This window comes from Amaranthus tricolor, chromosome 1 (genome assembly GCF_026212465.1).
Source record: "Amaranthus tricolor cultivar Red isolate AtriRed21 chromosome 1, ASM2621246v1, whole genome shotgun sequence".
NCBI classification, from domain to species: domain Eukaryota; kingdom Viridiplantae; phylum Streptophyta; class Magnoliopsida; order Caryophyllales; family Amaranthaceae; genus Amaranthus; species Amaranthus tricolor.
This window is the reverse complement of record NC_080047.1, coordinates 33,351,488-33,365,651: the sequence shown is the minus strand read 5'-3', so window position 1 is coordinate 33,365,651 and position 14,164 is coordinate 33,351,488.

The window sequence follows — 14,164 nt, the reverse complement described above, 5'->3', positions numbered from 1 at the left end:
AATACCTCTTGTATTACTTTGATTTAATCTGAATTACAAGTTGTTGAACGTCCATTATTACATGAGAGCCTACGTATATATAGAGTTTTGCCTCTAAAACTAGCCGTTACAAATGACTTGCTTAATACACGTGGAATTAGCTAACAAAACAGAATGTAAAACAGCAGCCAACACTTAGCCAAAATTCTGATCTTCAAAACTATCGAGCAGCCTTCCTTTAGCTCATCTTCTAGGACTCCACGTGGATCTTTAGCATGGTCCTAGGCCCTTGATGGCTAGATCCAAGTACCGAGATTCCATTTCCACTTTAGTCCAGGTCATGAATGCATAGGTTTGGTCCCCACGTGTCATGCAAGGTGGCCTGGTCGCTAGTTTGCTCTGCAGTTTGGGTTCTGCTTACTGTTCCCATCTTCCTGTGCGTGATGCTGTTCCCTGTTGCTGCCTTGGCTTCCTTGTTCCCAAAACATGATCTTGGGTTTATACTTCAATCCTTGGAACACATCCTTGGCCAGCAACCTAACACTTGATGCATTTGCATCAATTTCTCCCTCTTGGAAAAAGAATTGTCCTCAATTCTTGACTTCCCATATATGCTTGCTTCAAGAAGAACATCCTATGCTGCACCTGATGTACTTGCTACTGCTGTCTTAAAGAACTTGTTGCACATCCTTTAACCTGTTGTTTTATTGCTGTTCTATTACATTATTCTATTGCATAAAAGAACCTACTACACACTACGCCTACTGCTGCTACTACATATGTATTACAAATATTCATTTGTACAGGACAAATGCCCACTGATCAACACAAATGCTGATGGACCTGCTGGACTGTACACACACACACTGTCCTGTTCCCATTTGCTGGACTGTTCCGTGTAAATACACATGTAAGCATGAATGCCCTTGTTCTCACTTGCATAATTAACCATACCCATATGTTAAACAAGCTTACCAAGAAGATTAGCTTGCTTGTATTGCCCATAACACCATGAACTTGTATCATTCTCCCCTTCTTAGAAAAAATTCGACCTCGAATTTTTGTAGGGTTAAACTCCACAAACGTACTATCATGCACATACTCAACAAAATACACCTTTGCAAACTCATGCTTCCTAGTTTGCTCTCCTTGTAAGCCAACCACCAATCTTGGATGAGAATCCATTATTTCAACACACTCCATTATAGAGCCAACATTCTTCATGCCAACTGTCTCAACAACCTCCTCAAGGTCTTCATGGCTCTCAATACAATGTATTTCAACCACTTCTTCACGAGTCTCAACAATCTCTTCACAAGGCGCTTCGACCATTTCTTCAAATGTTTCAACAAACTCTTCACAATCTGATTCTGGATACTCATCATAGATGGGAGCCACATTTGAATACAAGTCAAGTTCCTCTTGTTTAGAAGCAATCCCATCATTTGGTTCTTGAATATCATCATGAGAAAGAGCCAATGATGTTTGTTCTTCAACCATGCTTTCAAGATCATCAACAATCTCACCACAAGGTGTTTCAACATCTCCTTTATACTCATCAATCATTTCTTCACAAGATGCTTCAACAACCTCTTCAAGCTCTCCAACATTTTCAATAGAAGGTGTTTCAACCATTTCTTCAAGAGTTTCAGCAATCTCTTCACAAGATGCTTCAATAACTACTTCATTCTTTGATTCTGAAATATCATCATGAGAAGGAGCCAATGATGTTTGTTCTTCAATATGCTTGGGAATGAGCTTAAATTTAATCCTAGGTGGATCAACAAAAGGATTAAACTCATGAACAAACACTAAGTTGGAGTCACCATGGTTCTTTGGTAATCTTTGTTCAAATTTTCTCTTTTCATAAAGTATCATATATCTTTCGCATTTCTGGCTTGCAACCAAATTATGGCCCAACTGTTTCGTATAATACACCACTGGTTCCAAATCACTTTCTTTTGAAGCAACTAGTATCAACCTTCTAATGTTTTCCTCCTCAATCTTCAATGTTCTTAGAAGAGATTTATTCTTGTCAAAAAGTATGTCTTCAAGTCTATCCGGTGTCATGTGTTCGTTTGATGGCTTCATATTCTATGACTCAAAAATCTCTCAAAATGAAGTGTGAGAGTAAGGATAAGGGTGAAAAGAAAAGAAAGAAAAAGACACGAGGTTTTGGAGTTTTTTGTGTGCACAAAACAGAAACAAACAGAACCGATTCAGCACAATTTCAGAATCTGTGTGCTCCACTTTCACTACTGTGAACCCAACCAAAACAACTCCAATGCTGATGAAAATTGATGAAAACACAATTCAAGATGTCTACAAACACCCCAAATTGAAATTACTCAAAAATATTGTGTGGTTCGATCACAAATCAAATTTTACTACACACATACAGTCTGAATTTTTTTCTGTGACCTTTGGTCAAAAACACTTGCGCATCTTTTTGTTCACAACTCCAATGACTACACAACAAGACTCACCAGAAACTAGACTCAACATGAATCAATGTGAAAAAAAGAAACATTGAAAAAGACTCAAAAATGAAGGATGAAAAAATAAAATTTAGAAGACAAAAAAATGAACCCCCCTGTACCTTTTCAAAGCAACAATGAAATGGGTCAATCAAGAAGCCTATGAAACGTAAGAAAAAGTGCACACACGATGTGGTTTGATGAATATAGGATGTTAATTGATAATGTGATGGAAAATGAAGGCCAAAGAAAGGAATCTTGATAGGTTTTCGAAGACAACTTACCACACATGTACAGAACTGATCAATTGTGCGCAGTCTGTAAAGAATAATGCATATCTCCTTCGTTACTCCACCAAATCCATTAATTCCAAAGCCAAAAGTTCACCAACTCAATGAAGAATATGGTGCAAAAACAGTTTTGAAAAATAACCTCAAACGGTCCTCCAAATCAATCACGTTTCAAACCCCAAAAACTGACAGAACTGAAAAACGTTCCTTCTGTGCGTACCTTGTCCCCTTCGTGAACCGTGCTTTGATACCAATTTGATGCGTAACCGGGGCTGATTAAGGCCTTGGTTATGCAAGGATGAATGTTGCGCGGAAGCTTCAATGATTACTACAAAAAATACTACGAAATGATCATGAAAAGAACACGAAACAACCACAAACAGAACCAAGAACTCCGTTCTTGATATTCTGATGTTGATCACCTGTGACCCTCCTCTATGATCGACACGAAACTAATATGTACAACGCCTTCCAGACCTTGCACTCGAGGTTTCCTTAAAGTATCAAGGCTGCTCCGCAACTCTTAACGCTCTAAGGATCAAAGGACACTCTGTATACCTTTGATGAAGTTGCCTCCAACTTCGAAGAAGAAAACAGAAATCAATTTCTGAATACCTCTCTATTACTTTGATTAATCTCAAATACAAGTTGTTGAACGTCCATTAATACATGAGAGCCTACTTATATATAGAGTTTTGCCTCTAAAACTAGCCGTTACAAATGACTTGCTTAATACACGTGGAATTAGCTAACAAAACAGAATGTAAAACAGCAGCCAACACTTAGCCAAAATTCTGATCTTCAAAACTATCGAGCAGCCTTCCTTTAGATCATCTTCTAGGACTCCACGTGGATCTTTAGCATGGTCCTAGGCGCTTGATGGCTAGATCCAAGTACCGAGATTCCATTTCCACTTTAGTCCAGGTCATGAATGCATAGGTTTGGTCCCCACGTGTCGTGCAAGGTGGCCTGGTCGCTAGTTTGCTCTGCAGTTTGGGTTCTACTGACTGTTCCCATCTTCCTGTGCGTGATGCTGTTCCCTGTTGCTGCCTTGGCTTCCTTGTTCCCAAAACATGATCTTGGGTTTATACTTCAATCCTTGGAACACATCCTTGGCCAGCAACCTAACACTTGATACATTTGCATCAGAAGCGAAAGCATTATGTACTTACGCTTCATACACAACCATGGTGGCAAATTATAGATCACTAAAAGTACCGGCCAAGTACTATGTTGAGAACTAAGATTGCCGAATGGGTTCATTCCATCCGTACACAGTCCGAGCCTTAAATTACGAACCTCATCCCCAAAAGTCTTATGCAACCTATCAATACTCTTCCACTCCGGAGAATCAGATGGATGTGTGAGCAAGTGACCTTTCTTCACCCTACTGCATGCCACCTCAAATTTAACGCATCTTTCTTTATAGAAAACAAGCGCTTGAATCTAGGTATTATTGGAAGATACCACAATACCTTAGTCGGGGGCCCTTTAGCATCCCGAGCCCCTTTACGCTTGTAGCGCGATAACCCACACCTAGGACACTCTTCTAAGTTCTCGTTTTCATTCCGATACAACACACAATCATTCCGACACGCATGAATCTTCTGGTACTCTAAGCCGAAAGGACACATGAGCTTTTTGGCATAATATGTCGACTTTGGAAGTTCATTTCCCTCAGGAAGCATCTCACCTAACGCTTCTAATAACATTGTGAAACTAGCGTCACTCCAATTGAACTTTGACTTAATGTTGAAAATTGTCAACACTGCTGTTAGTTTGGTGAACTTTGTACATCCAGGGTACAAAGGCTTTTGAGAAGCCTCTGTCAACAAGTCAAAAACACGAGGACGTTTTCCTAACTCATCCTCGACTCCCTCCATCATCTCATCAACACGATCCACATCCTCATCGACATTCTCTTCATCTGTCTCATACCCATCAACATGATCTACTAGATCCTCATTGACATCGACCACATTATTGACGTCCTCAACAACACTTTTCTCTTTGTAAACTCCCTCCTCACCATGCCAAACCCAAACATGATATTGAGGCCTAAACCCACGTCGAAGTATGTGCTCCCTTAGGATATCAACACTATCTACCTTTGATACATTGCCACAACTGACATATGGGCAATAAAAACCAACTCCCCCCGTCCTAACTTGATGTTCAACCGCAATACTACAAAATTCTAATACGCCATCAATAAATTCCGACGATTCAATGCTTCCATACATCCAAGAACGATCGTTTGTCATCCTAATTAGTATGATTAATTGATTCAAAACAAAACAATAATTAATAATATTCATATAAAAACAATAAAAATTAATAATTAATAATGTTTTTTAAGATTGTTAATGATGACTTCAATTATACTATAAAAAGTGATCATTTTAAACTTGTAGGTGATTACTTTATAACTATAATTGTTCACTTTAGAATTGCTACAAATTATTTGAAGGTACATAAACTCTTTGATTATAATAATCTTTTTAAAAATTTTTAAAAAAATAAAATTTAAAGTTATAATTGACTTTAATATACATCAAATTATATAACCTAATAGTGATCTTATTTGAAAATTTATGATACTAGCTACAAACTAGACGTAGAGTACAAACAAGCATAAGTCCAATTCCCCCTTAAAATCCGGTCTAGTGGCTTATCAATGAACTCCAACAACAATATAAACGAATCATACAATATTAAACGAACAAGAAACTTAAAAATTAAAAATACTTTCTGAACAAAAAATTATTTACTCCACAAATAATAATATACTAGTATTATTTATCAACTAGGAGTATTATTATTTTGTATTAACTATATTTTAGAAATAACATGAAAAATAAGAATGCAATATTAATATTTTCATATTAAAATTTCACCAATTTCCCTAACCCTCAAGCAAATAAATACAATCATCAAAATACTAGATACTCACTTCAATTCAAAACAATTATTTCATTTATGTAAAATAAGTATTTTATGTAAAATCTATAAGTTGAAACATAGTAAAGTAAAATTTTATTTAATTCGTTAAAATTTAAATTTTATTAATATTAATTTTTAATAATTTTTAAAACATACACAACTAAAAATATTTAAAATCGAAATAATTAAATCAGATAAATTGTTAAAAACAAATATGAGAACAACAAGAACAGAAGCAAATTTAAGCATTTAGACAACAACAAGAACAAGAACAGAAGCAAGGATTTACAACAACAAGAACAACAAGATTATATTTGATTTTTTACAACAAGAATAAGCAACAAGAACAACAACGTAACAAGATTTTTTACAAGAACAGCAACAACAAGAAGATGAACAGAAACATAATTATATTCGATGAACAGCAACAAGAACAGCAACAAAATTCGAAGTTGGTTCAAAATAAAAATAAGGTAATTAATTTAGGTTTTTTTTAGATATTTATCACACGTACAGTAGATGAACAGAAGCAACAAGAACAGCAACAAAACAGAAGCAACAAGTAGGTTTATGAAAATTCGAAGTTTGATGATGAACAAGAACAGAAGCAAGGATTTACCTTCAAAACACAAGTTTGATGATGTACAGTAGATGAACAGAAGCAACAAGAACAGCAACAAGTTTGTGAAGATAAATAGCAACAAGTTTGTGAAGATGAACAGCAACAAGTTTGTGAAGATGAACAGCAACGAACACAAATGAAGATGAATAACAGCAAATGAATAAAACAGCGTTTGTGAAAATGAAGATGAACACAAGAAACGAACACAAATGATCTTGATGCTTAATCTTATACGTTTGTGAAGATGTAGAAGAGGAACAAAGCAAATGAAGATTAAGCGTTTGTTCAATGAACAACTGTATAACGTATTTGAGAAGATATGCGAAATAAAAAGAAACTGACGGGTTTTTGTCCAACAGTCATTTGCTGCGGTTCACAACAAAACCGGAGCAAATAATCTAATTTTGAAGGGTTATTTGCTGCGGTTGTGGAAGAACCAGAGCAATTAAGCTAATTTTGAAGGATTATTTGCTGCGGTTGTGGAAAAACCGCAGCAATTAATGCATGATGCTAGGGTATTTGCTGCGGTCAAAGGGTTAACCGCAGTAATTAGAGTATTTTTTTTTAATACGTTTTCCTATTTATTGCTGCTAATACACAAAAATCGCAGCAAATAATGAGGAGCAAATACATTTTTTTCCACTAGTGAATTGGACCTCGAATGATATTTAAAAAGATTGCAAAAGCTGCTGCAGCCCATCTCGCTCGACCCAAGCGGAGCCGTGAATTGAATGCCGCTAATGATCAAAAGCTATTGGAAGATTTACTGTAGCCCGCTCCACCGGAGCCACCTCGGTCGACCGATTAAGCGACCTTTAGGAATATGATACTTAGCTTTTGAACTGCTCGAGCTACCTTGGCTTGAGCTAATTCTGGTCGAGTGGGTTTACGTTGGCTTCTTTTGGCTTGTTCTTGTGGCTTGGCTCATGATGTTTCAATTCTTTGAGCCCTCGGTGTTTAGGTGACCAATGTATGCAATAAAAGGGGCTAGTTTGTGCTTAGTTTTGATGATTAGATCCTGAAATGAAATAAAACACCAAAGAAACAAAATAAGTGTAAAATCCAATAAAACAATGCAATAACATATATTTTCCCCACGCTAAACAAGTCACTTATAGGAATAAAAATAAAGATCAAAATGTAGCTAACAGGATCTATCATGTATGCTATAATATATACCGGATTTGATGCTTTGCGTGCTTTAAGTATGACTAGAAAATATCAATCGTGTCTTGGTAATGACCATTGGACAACGGTTAAGAACATCTTAAATTATGTTAATAGGTTTAAGGATAAGTTCATGGTTTTTCAAGGTGTGTTTGAATTATGTGTAAAGGTTACACATATACTAAATTTCAAATAGAGAGGAATGATTTCCAATCTCAATCTAGTTAAATCTATAGTTTGAATGGAGGATAGTTAGATGAAAACGTTCCAAACAAAGCACTAGAGCTTCTACAACTAGAGTTGAGTCTTTTGTTGTAGTTGAAGTAGAAAAGAAAGCTGTCGAAATTAGAATTTTTATTTACGTGATTAGTGTGGTTTCTACTGTTGTTAGTCCAATTAAGTTATATTGTGATAATGATGGGGCCATTGTACAAGCAAAAGAACCTAGATCACACCAAAAGTCCAAACACGTGCTCATACAATTTCACCTGTTGCGAGAAATGGTAGGCAGGAGAGATGTTGAAGTATGCAAAATATTTACGGATGACAATATTACGGATCCCTTTACTAAACCATTGTCTCAAAAAAAGCATGAGAGGCATTTGTTTGAAATGGGCATCAAACTCATAATAAAACAAGTTTTGATGTAAAATATGTATATGCGATGTATGTGTTTTGTTAAACTTTGTGCCTAAATGAAATGGGAGAAAGTCATTGAAATGGAGGGAGTATAAATGTTATGAATATTTAATAAAGTTTCAAACTTATTTACTTAGTTATTGTTCAAAATTAAGTAAAGTTCAACTATACTCTATAAAATCTATATAAGTTGTTTTTTGTAATATAGCAAATGAACCCGATATTGTGAACTAAAGAATTTAGATTATTATACATCTCTAGCCACATAATTGAGTTGCACGCCAATCACCTAAAATGGTTAGAATGTTGATTGATTGATGATCACATTCATAGGTTATAGAGACTTTGGATGTCGAGTCAATCACATTGGTAGAGGTTGAGTATCTCTATTAAGACATAATCCATTTTGATAATTCTTTGAGAACACTAGTGTCATAAGAATATATCAATTGACTTAGTGATCGATTTTGTGTGTGAGAACTATTGTTTTTTGATACAGTCTAACGTCACGACATAAAAGGGGCTATAAGGGTTATACTTCAGAATATTAAGAATCACATTGTGAATTGAGAAGTTGCAAGATGAAATTGCCATACCCTTTTGGGTTAATAAGTCTCAGGCCACTCAAAGAGTTAGAATCGTAAAATGCATTGCCATGCTTAAATGAATCATGGAGATAATCATTTATATTCCATTTCATGTTATGGATCCAAGGAACATGATCAGTGCCAAATAAGGATGCCAATTATTTTTACCTTATATTTGATTGAAACTTGAGTTGACAAAGGATTTGAGATTAACAACTTGAGTTGGAGCAAGTGGGGGTTAGTGGAAGGAGTCTTATAACTCTAGTAAACTTGTTTCTTGAACAAGTGGAAGATTGTTAGACATGTTCAATAATCAAGTTAATATTTTGTAAGTTGTTTAACATAATTTAGAGAGTATACAACGAGATTTTAATTTAGTTTGCATTAAGTAACGTTAATGTTTAACTAGAGACCAATAAACGTCATAGGACTGATATTTGATAGTTATCTGAGCTTAAAGTCGCTAATCATATTAGATCACATTGCACCAATGTGTAAGATCAATTTTGTGTGGTTTGACCTATATAAATCTAGGTTCATGTGACTGATCTAGTCATCCTAGATATTAATCATTATCATTAATTTAATATAATGGTTATATTAATTTTTGTTATATACTAGTATAACTCCTATATTTAAAGTGGCTATTACATGGTGGATTTAATGAGATTATTAATCGTTATTTTTTAACCTAAGGTAGAAAATATGAATAATTTTATTTCTCTTTATAAAAAAAAAATGTTGATATAGTTGGCAAATAAAAACGTAACATAGTAGGAGGAGATATATATGATTACACATGTTCACATATCATTGTTTTCTGTGAACTTATCACATATAATGCATATGTGATATTTTCATTGCTTTTTTATTTTTAAGACTGAGAAAACTTACGTACGTAGTCTTAAAAATTATAGACAAGTTCAAGTGCAATAGCTGTATACCCACAAAATTAGTTTAAGAAAAGTTCTTAAACAACGTAGTAGTATACGAGGTCTTATAATACATTGTTGGTGGACTTTACTACAAAAACTTCGTTTGTGGTTCTTATTTCATTATTATATATTTTTAGCTTGTTGATTCAAGCAACAAAAGTATATTATTTTGTCCCAACATTTAGTTATTTCATTTTATGTGAATAATTGTGTCTTGAAAAGGTTTTAGTTTTACGCACGTTAAAAGTTAATTGTAGTAGAATTCGAGGTTGTTAATTAATTTAGAGGCGTTCTTATTTTCACCATGATGATAATTGTATATAATTAAATGTAAGTATTACTCCCTACTATTTATAAAAAAAAAAGAAAGAAAAAAAACACCCCAATAGGTTGAAAACCCACAAGGATGAACAAAATTGGGGATTCTTGCTTAATCAAAAACCCGAAAGGGCGGTTAAAACAAACGTTAAGGCTAATACTAAGTTAGTGAGAAAAAGAACTGAGACAAAAAAAAGGGGGCTAGATCAAAGACCCAAAATGGCAAGCTTGGCAAAATGGGAGATGATAAAAAAAAAAAAAAAAAAAAAAAAAAAAAAAAAAAAAAAAAAACTCGTTTACAACTTTTGATCCCCTTTGTGCATCACTTCTCACTCACAGGCTGTTTGATGTTTGTTCTTCAACAAGGTTACACATATTTCTTAGCTTAGTTTTTTTCGTGTAATTCTTTAAACTACGTTAATTAAGACTTTGACGAGTAAAGAATTATGTCGAAGGTCATTTGATAAAATATGTAATATTAATGCTAACTAAAGTAATATTAGGTTGATTTAAATATTATCTAATAACCTCTTATGTATATATTTTTTTTTAGTACTAGACTTTTGTATAAATGGTATTATCAGCAGTAGTATGTTTAAAAGTTGGTCTTTTGGAAAATTAGGCACCACAACTTATTACAATTTGTTCGGAGATCAAGTACAATTGATGTAGTGAAGTGAAAATTTTTCCTGGCTTTCAGTGACACATAACATTCTTCATGAGTTGCGAAACATTCTAAGACTCGTGACCTCCTTTTCGACTCACAAAATATTCTGTATTTAGATTCCTTTTCACTCTTGCCGTTTTCAAAGATTCCTTTTTTATCTTTCTTACTTTTAATTGGAAGCTAGTGAGGGGATTGTACTTGCAAGGGCTACAAATTAGCTTCGATGAATCCACCATAATTCTCCATTAAGCAAGTAATTATATAAACCTATTAAATCAAGTAATTAATGTTATCAATATATAGACATATCTTAATAATCTGAATGTATTAGGATAATTCTTTGATAAGAAGTTTATGGTTGATGATTTTTATATCATTGACAAACGTTTTGGATTAAAAGTTAACAATCTACGTATAATAGATGATTAATTAATAGTTTTATCATATGTTGAGAAAAATTTTAAGAAAAAACAAATTCATGTGAAATCTTGTTAGATTTGTCTCAATATATATACTTTCTAAATATGAACTTTATAAAATTTTTAAAAACTCACAATTAAAATTATTTAATTTTTAAAATTTGCGTGGGATCAGCAAAAAAAGTGAAATAGGAAAAACTTTTGATAATAGAGAGAGTAGTTAAAAAGATTATCCCAAAACTAAGAGAAAAATTTGACATAAATTTTAAACATCGTGCTCTTTTCATATGATGTTTGTGGTTATGCTCAACCACCCCAATCTATTGGAGAGTACAAACACAAGACCTACTTATGATGTTGAATACCATGTCTTTGATAAATTTGTAATGGTTAACCATTACAAAGTTCTCAAGCATTATTAGTTCGAAGTTGCCTGAGATTAGTTCTCAACCAACTAAACAAGAACTCATGGAAACGTTCTCTTTGTGCTGCTGATGAGTGATATCAACATAGTAAAGACTACGGATGGATACAAAGAGTTATAGGCTTCCTTATGAAATCGTCCTAAACAAAACACTTATAAGTAGAGAATATTACAAATTTTGCACCAAAATTATGCCAAAAAATTAGATTAAACTGGAAGTTAGGAACATATAGCACATTTTAATTAGAGTAACATGTATAATCTGTCAATTTATTTTAACCTGTGCTACTGACTTTTACGATAATGTTATGAGTAATACTGATAACATCGCTATATTAGAGTTCGAACAATGTGTTTCAAACTCCAATATTGCTAAGATCGAATGTATGAGGTTTTGTGACAAATAAATTACGCTATCAATGATGTTTGTAGGAGAAAGTAAAGCAATAAAACAACACAAAAATTTAACGAGGTTCATCCAACTTAGGCTACGTCCCCCGGTGTGTAGTATCTCTTATATTATCAAAAGAGTTCAAAGAACTCTCAAATATGGAGAATTACAATAGAGAAGAGATATAGGCTAGTGTTTTGGCTTGGGGTGTATTTTGTGGATGATTACAATGTGTGAATGATTGCTCTCTATTTATAGGAGAGATCTCACTAAGTAACATTAAGTACATTAAAACTATGAATAAATGATAATGAAACATCCCGAAGAACTTGAAGAGTCAAATACAACATCTTAGGAGCATCAGAGACTTCGCTCGACCACAACAAAGGTTCGCTCGGTCGAGCGGGTTGCAGGAAGTTTCTGGTTGCATTCTGTATGCTTGCTTGACTCATTCTGAGCTTGCTCGACCGAGCGTGCTGGTCGAGCTGCACTTCAGAAGGCTTCTGACAGTATTGCTCGACTTGCATAGTAGAGCATCTTGAATTAAACGTTTGCACTTCTTCATTAAGTCCCATAACTCCCATGATTAACTCATTAATTCATACTTTAATCATCATCATAAACCACAAATATTAAGACTCATCTTAATACACCCATTCATGACATATTTATGTGATTCCATCCCAAGAGTCACCACATGAATGCACCTATCAAATGTGCATTCAAGTCACACCATTCATAACAATCTCCACCTTGACTTGAGTTCACCCAAGTCAATGGAATTCTCTAATTCACTCCAACATAATATATCAACTTACACAACATCATACTCAAAAACAAAAACAACACATGTGCATAAACATAGCACATGCACTAAAAATGCCCTCAAAGGGCTCACAAGAGTATGAAATTTAATTACCAATCAAGTCTATACATCCCATGGACTCATTGGGGTATGTTGGAATTATTCTCAAACTTTTATTTCTTAAAGAAGTATCAACATCATTTTCATTGTCATGCTCGGTTGAAGTAGTGGACACACAAGCCGAATTAATTAAGGTTGAACCTACAAGCATATACACGCCATCATTAATGGATCCTTTTAAGAACAAATTAGGACCCTTGCCAACCTTCAAAACTCCACCTTCACCAATGCACCTAAAAACTTTTTTATCCAGAATACTAAGGGAAATCAAGTTTCTATTCATACTTGGAACATGAAGGACTCCGGTCAATGTTCTTACAACACCATCAAACATGATAATTTTAATATCTCCAACACCAACTATCGGACAACTAGCCTCATTGCCCATAGTGACTTTTCTTCCATCAACCTTTTGATAAGTTGAGAAGAAACTAGAGTTAAAAGTTATGTGTCTCGAACATCCCGAATCCAAAATCTAAGAATCACCACCCTTATATTCACTAGTAACAACAAGAGCACCAACATCATATACTTCACCTTCAACATAGCTAGCTTCTACAGAGATAGCTTTTGTGGACTTACTTTCATCGGATTGTTTGGCTTTTAATTTCAAACAATCTTTCTTGAGGTGGCCTTTCTTCTTACAAAAGTTGCAAGTCATGCTCCTTTTGTTCCTACTCGACTCTTTAACAATTAAAGCATCATTGAGGCACTTTGAACCTAACCTGCTTCTACACACACATGCACATGTTGTAGCTAGTCCATTATTTTACCCAAGCTTTATAACTCAACATGTATTAAACCACCAAGATAATTAGGATGCATCATACCTGAACCATGAATCATTCATGGTTCAATCCCTCCGTCTGATAAAAGAATTGTCCTCAATTTTTGAGCTCTCCATGATGCATGATCATGAAAATCAATATGAAATAATATTACCCATGTTAACCTTAGTTCTAAGGATGAATTCTTTAGTCCTTACTTGCATGATTCTATCAAAATTTAATTTAATGCAATTTAATTCCGCAAACCACTAATTTGGCCTCATCTTTGGGTCAAAATTCAGTACAAATGGTATCATAGGCTAAAAGTCCTTGTGGGGTGTCGAATTGAAGTGGTTTTATTAAAAGAAATAACCAAAATACAAAGACATTAAAGATGTAGAGAATTTTAGATTCTATCAGTATTTTGGGGTCTCAACCTTGATCGTTTTGCAGGACATTTTGTGGTAATTTTTGAAAAATGTTTTTACATAATATTTCTCTTTGAGTTGGTGAACGTTTGGCTTTGGAATTATTGGAGTTGGTGGAGTAGTTAAGGAGATATGCATATTTCTTTACAGACTGCCCAAACTTGATCAATTTTGGGTACCTTGGTT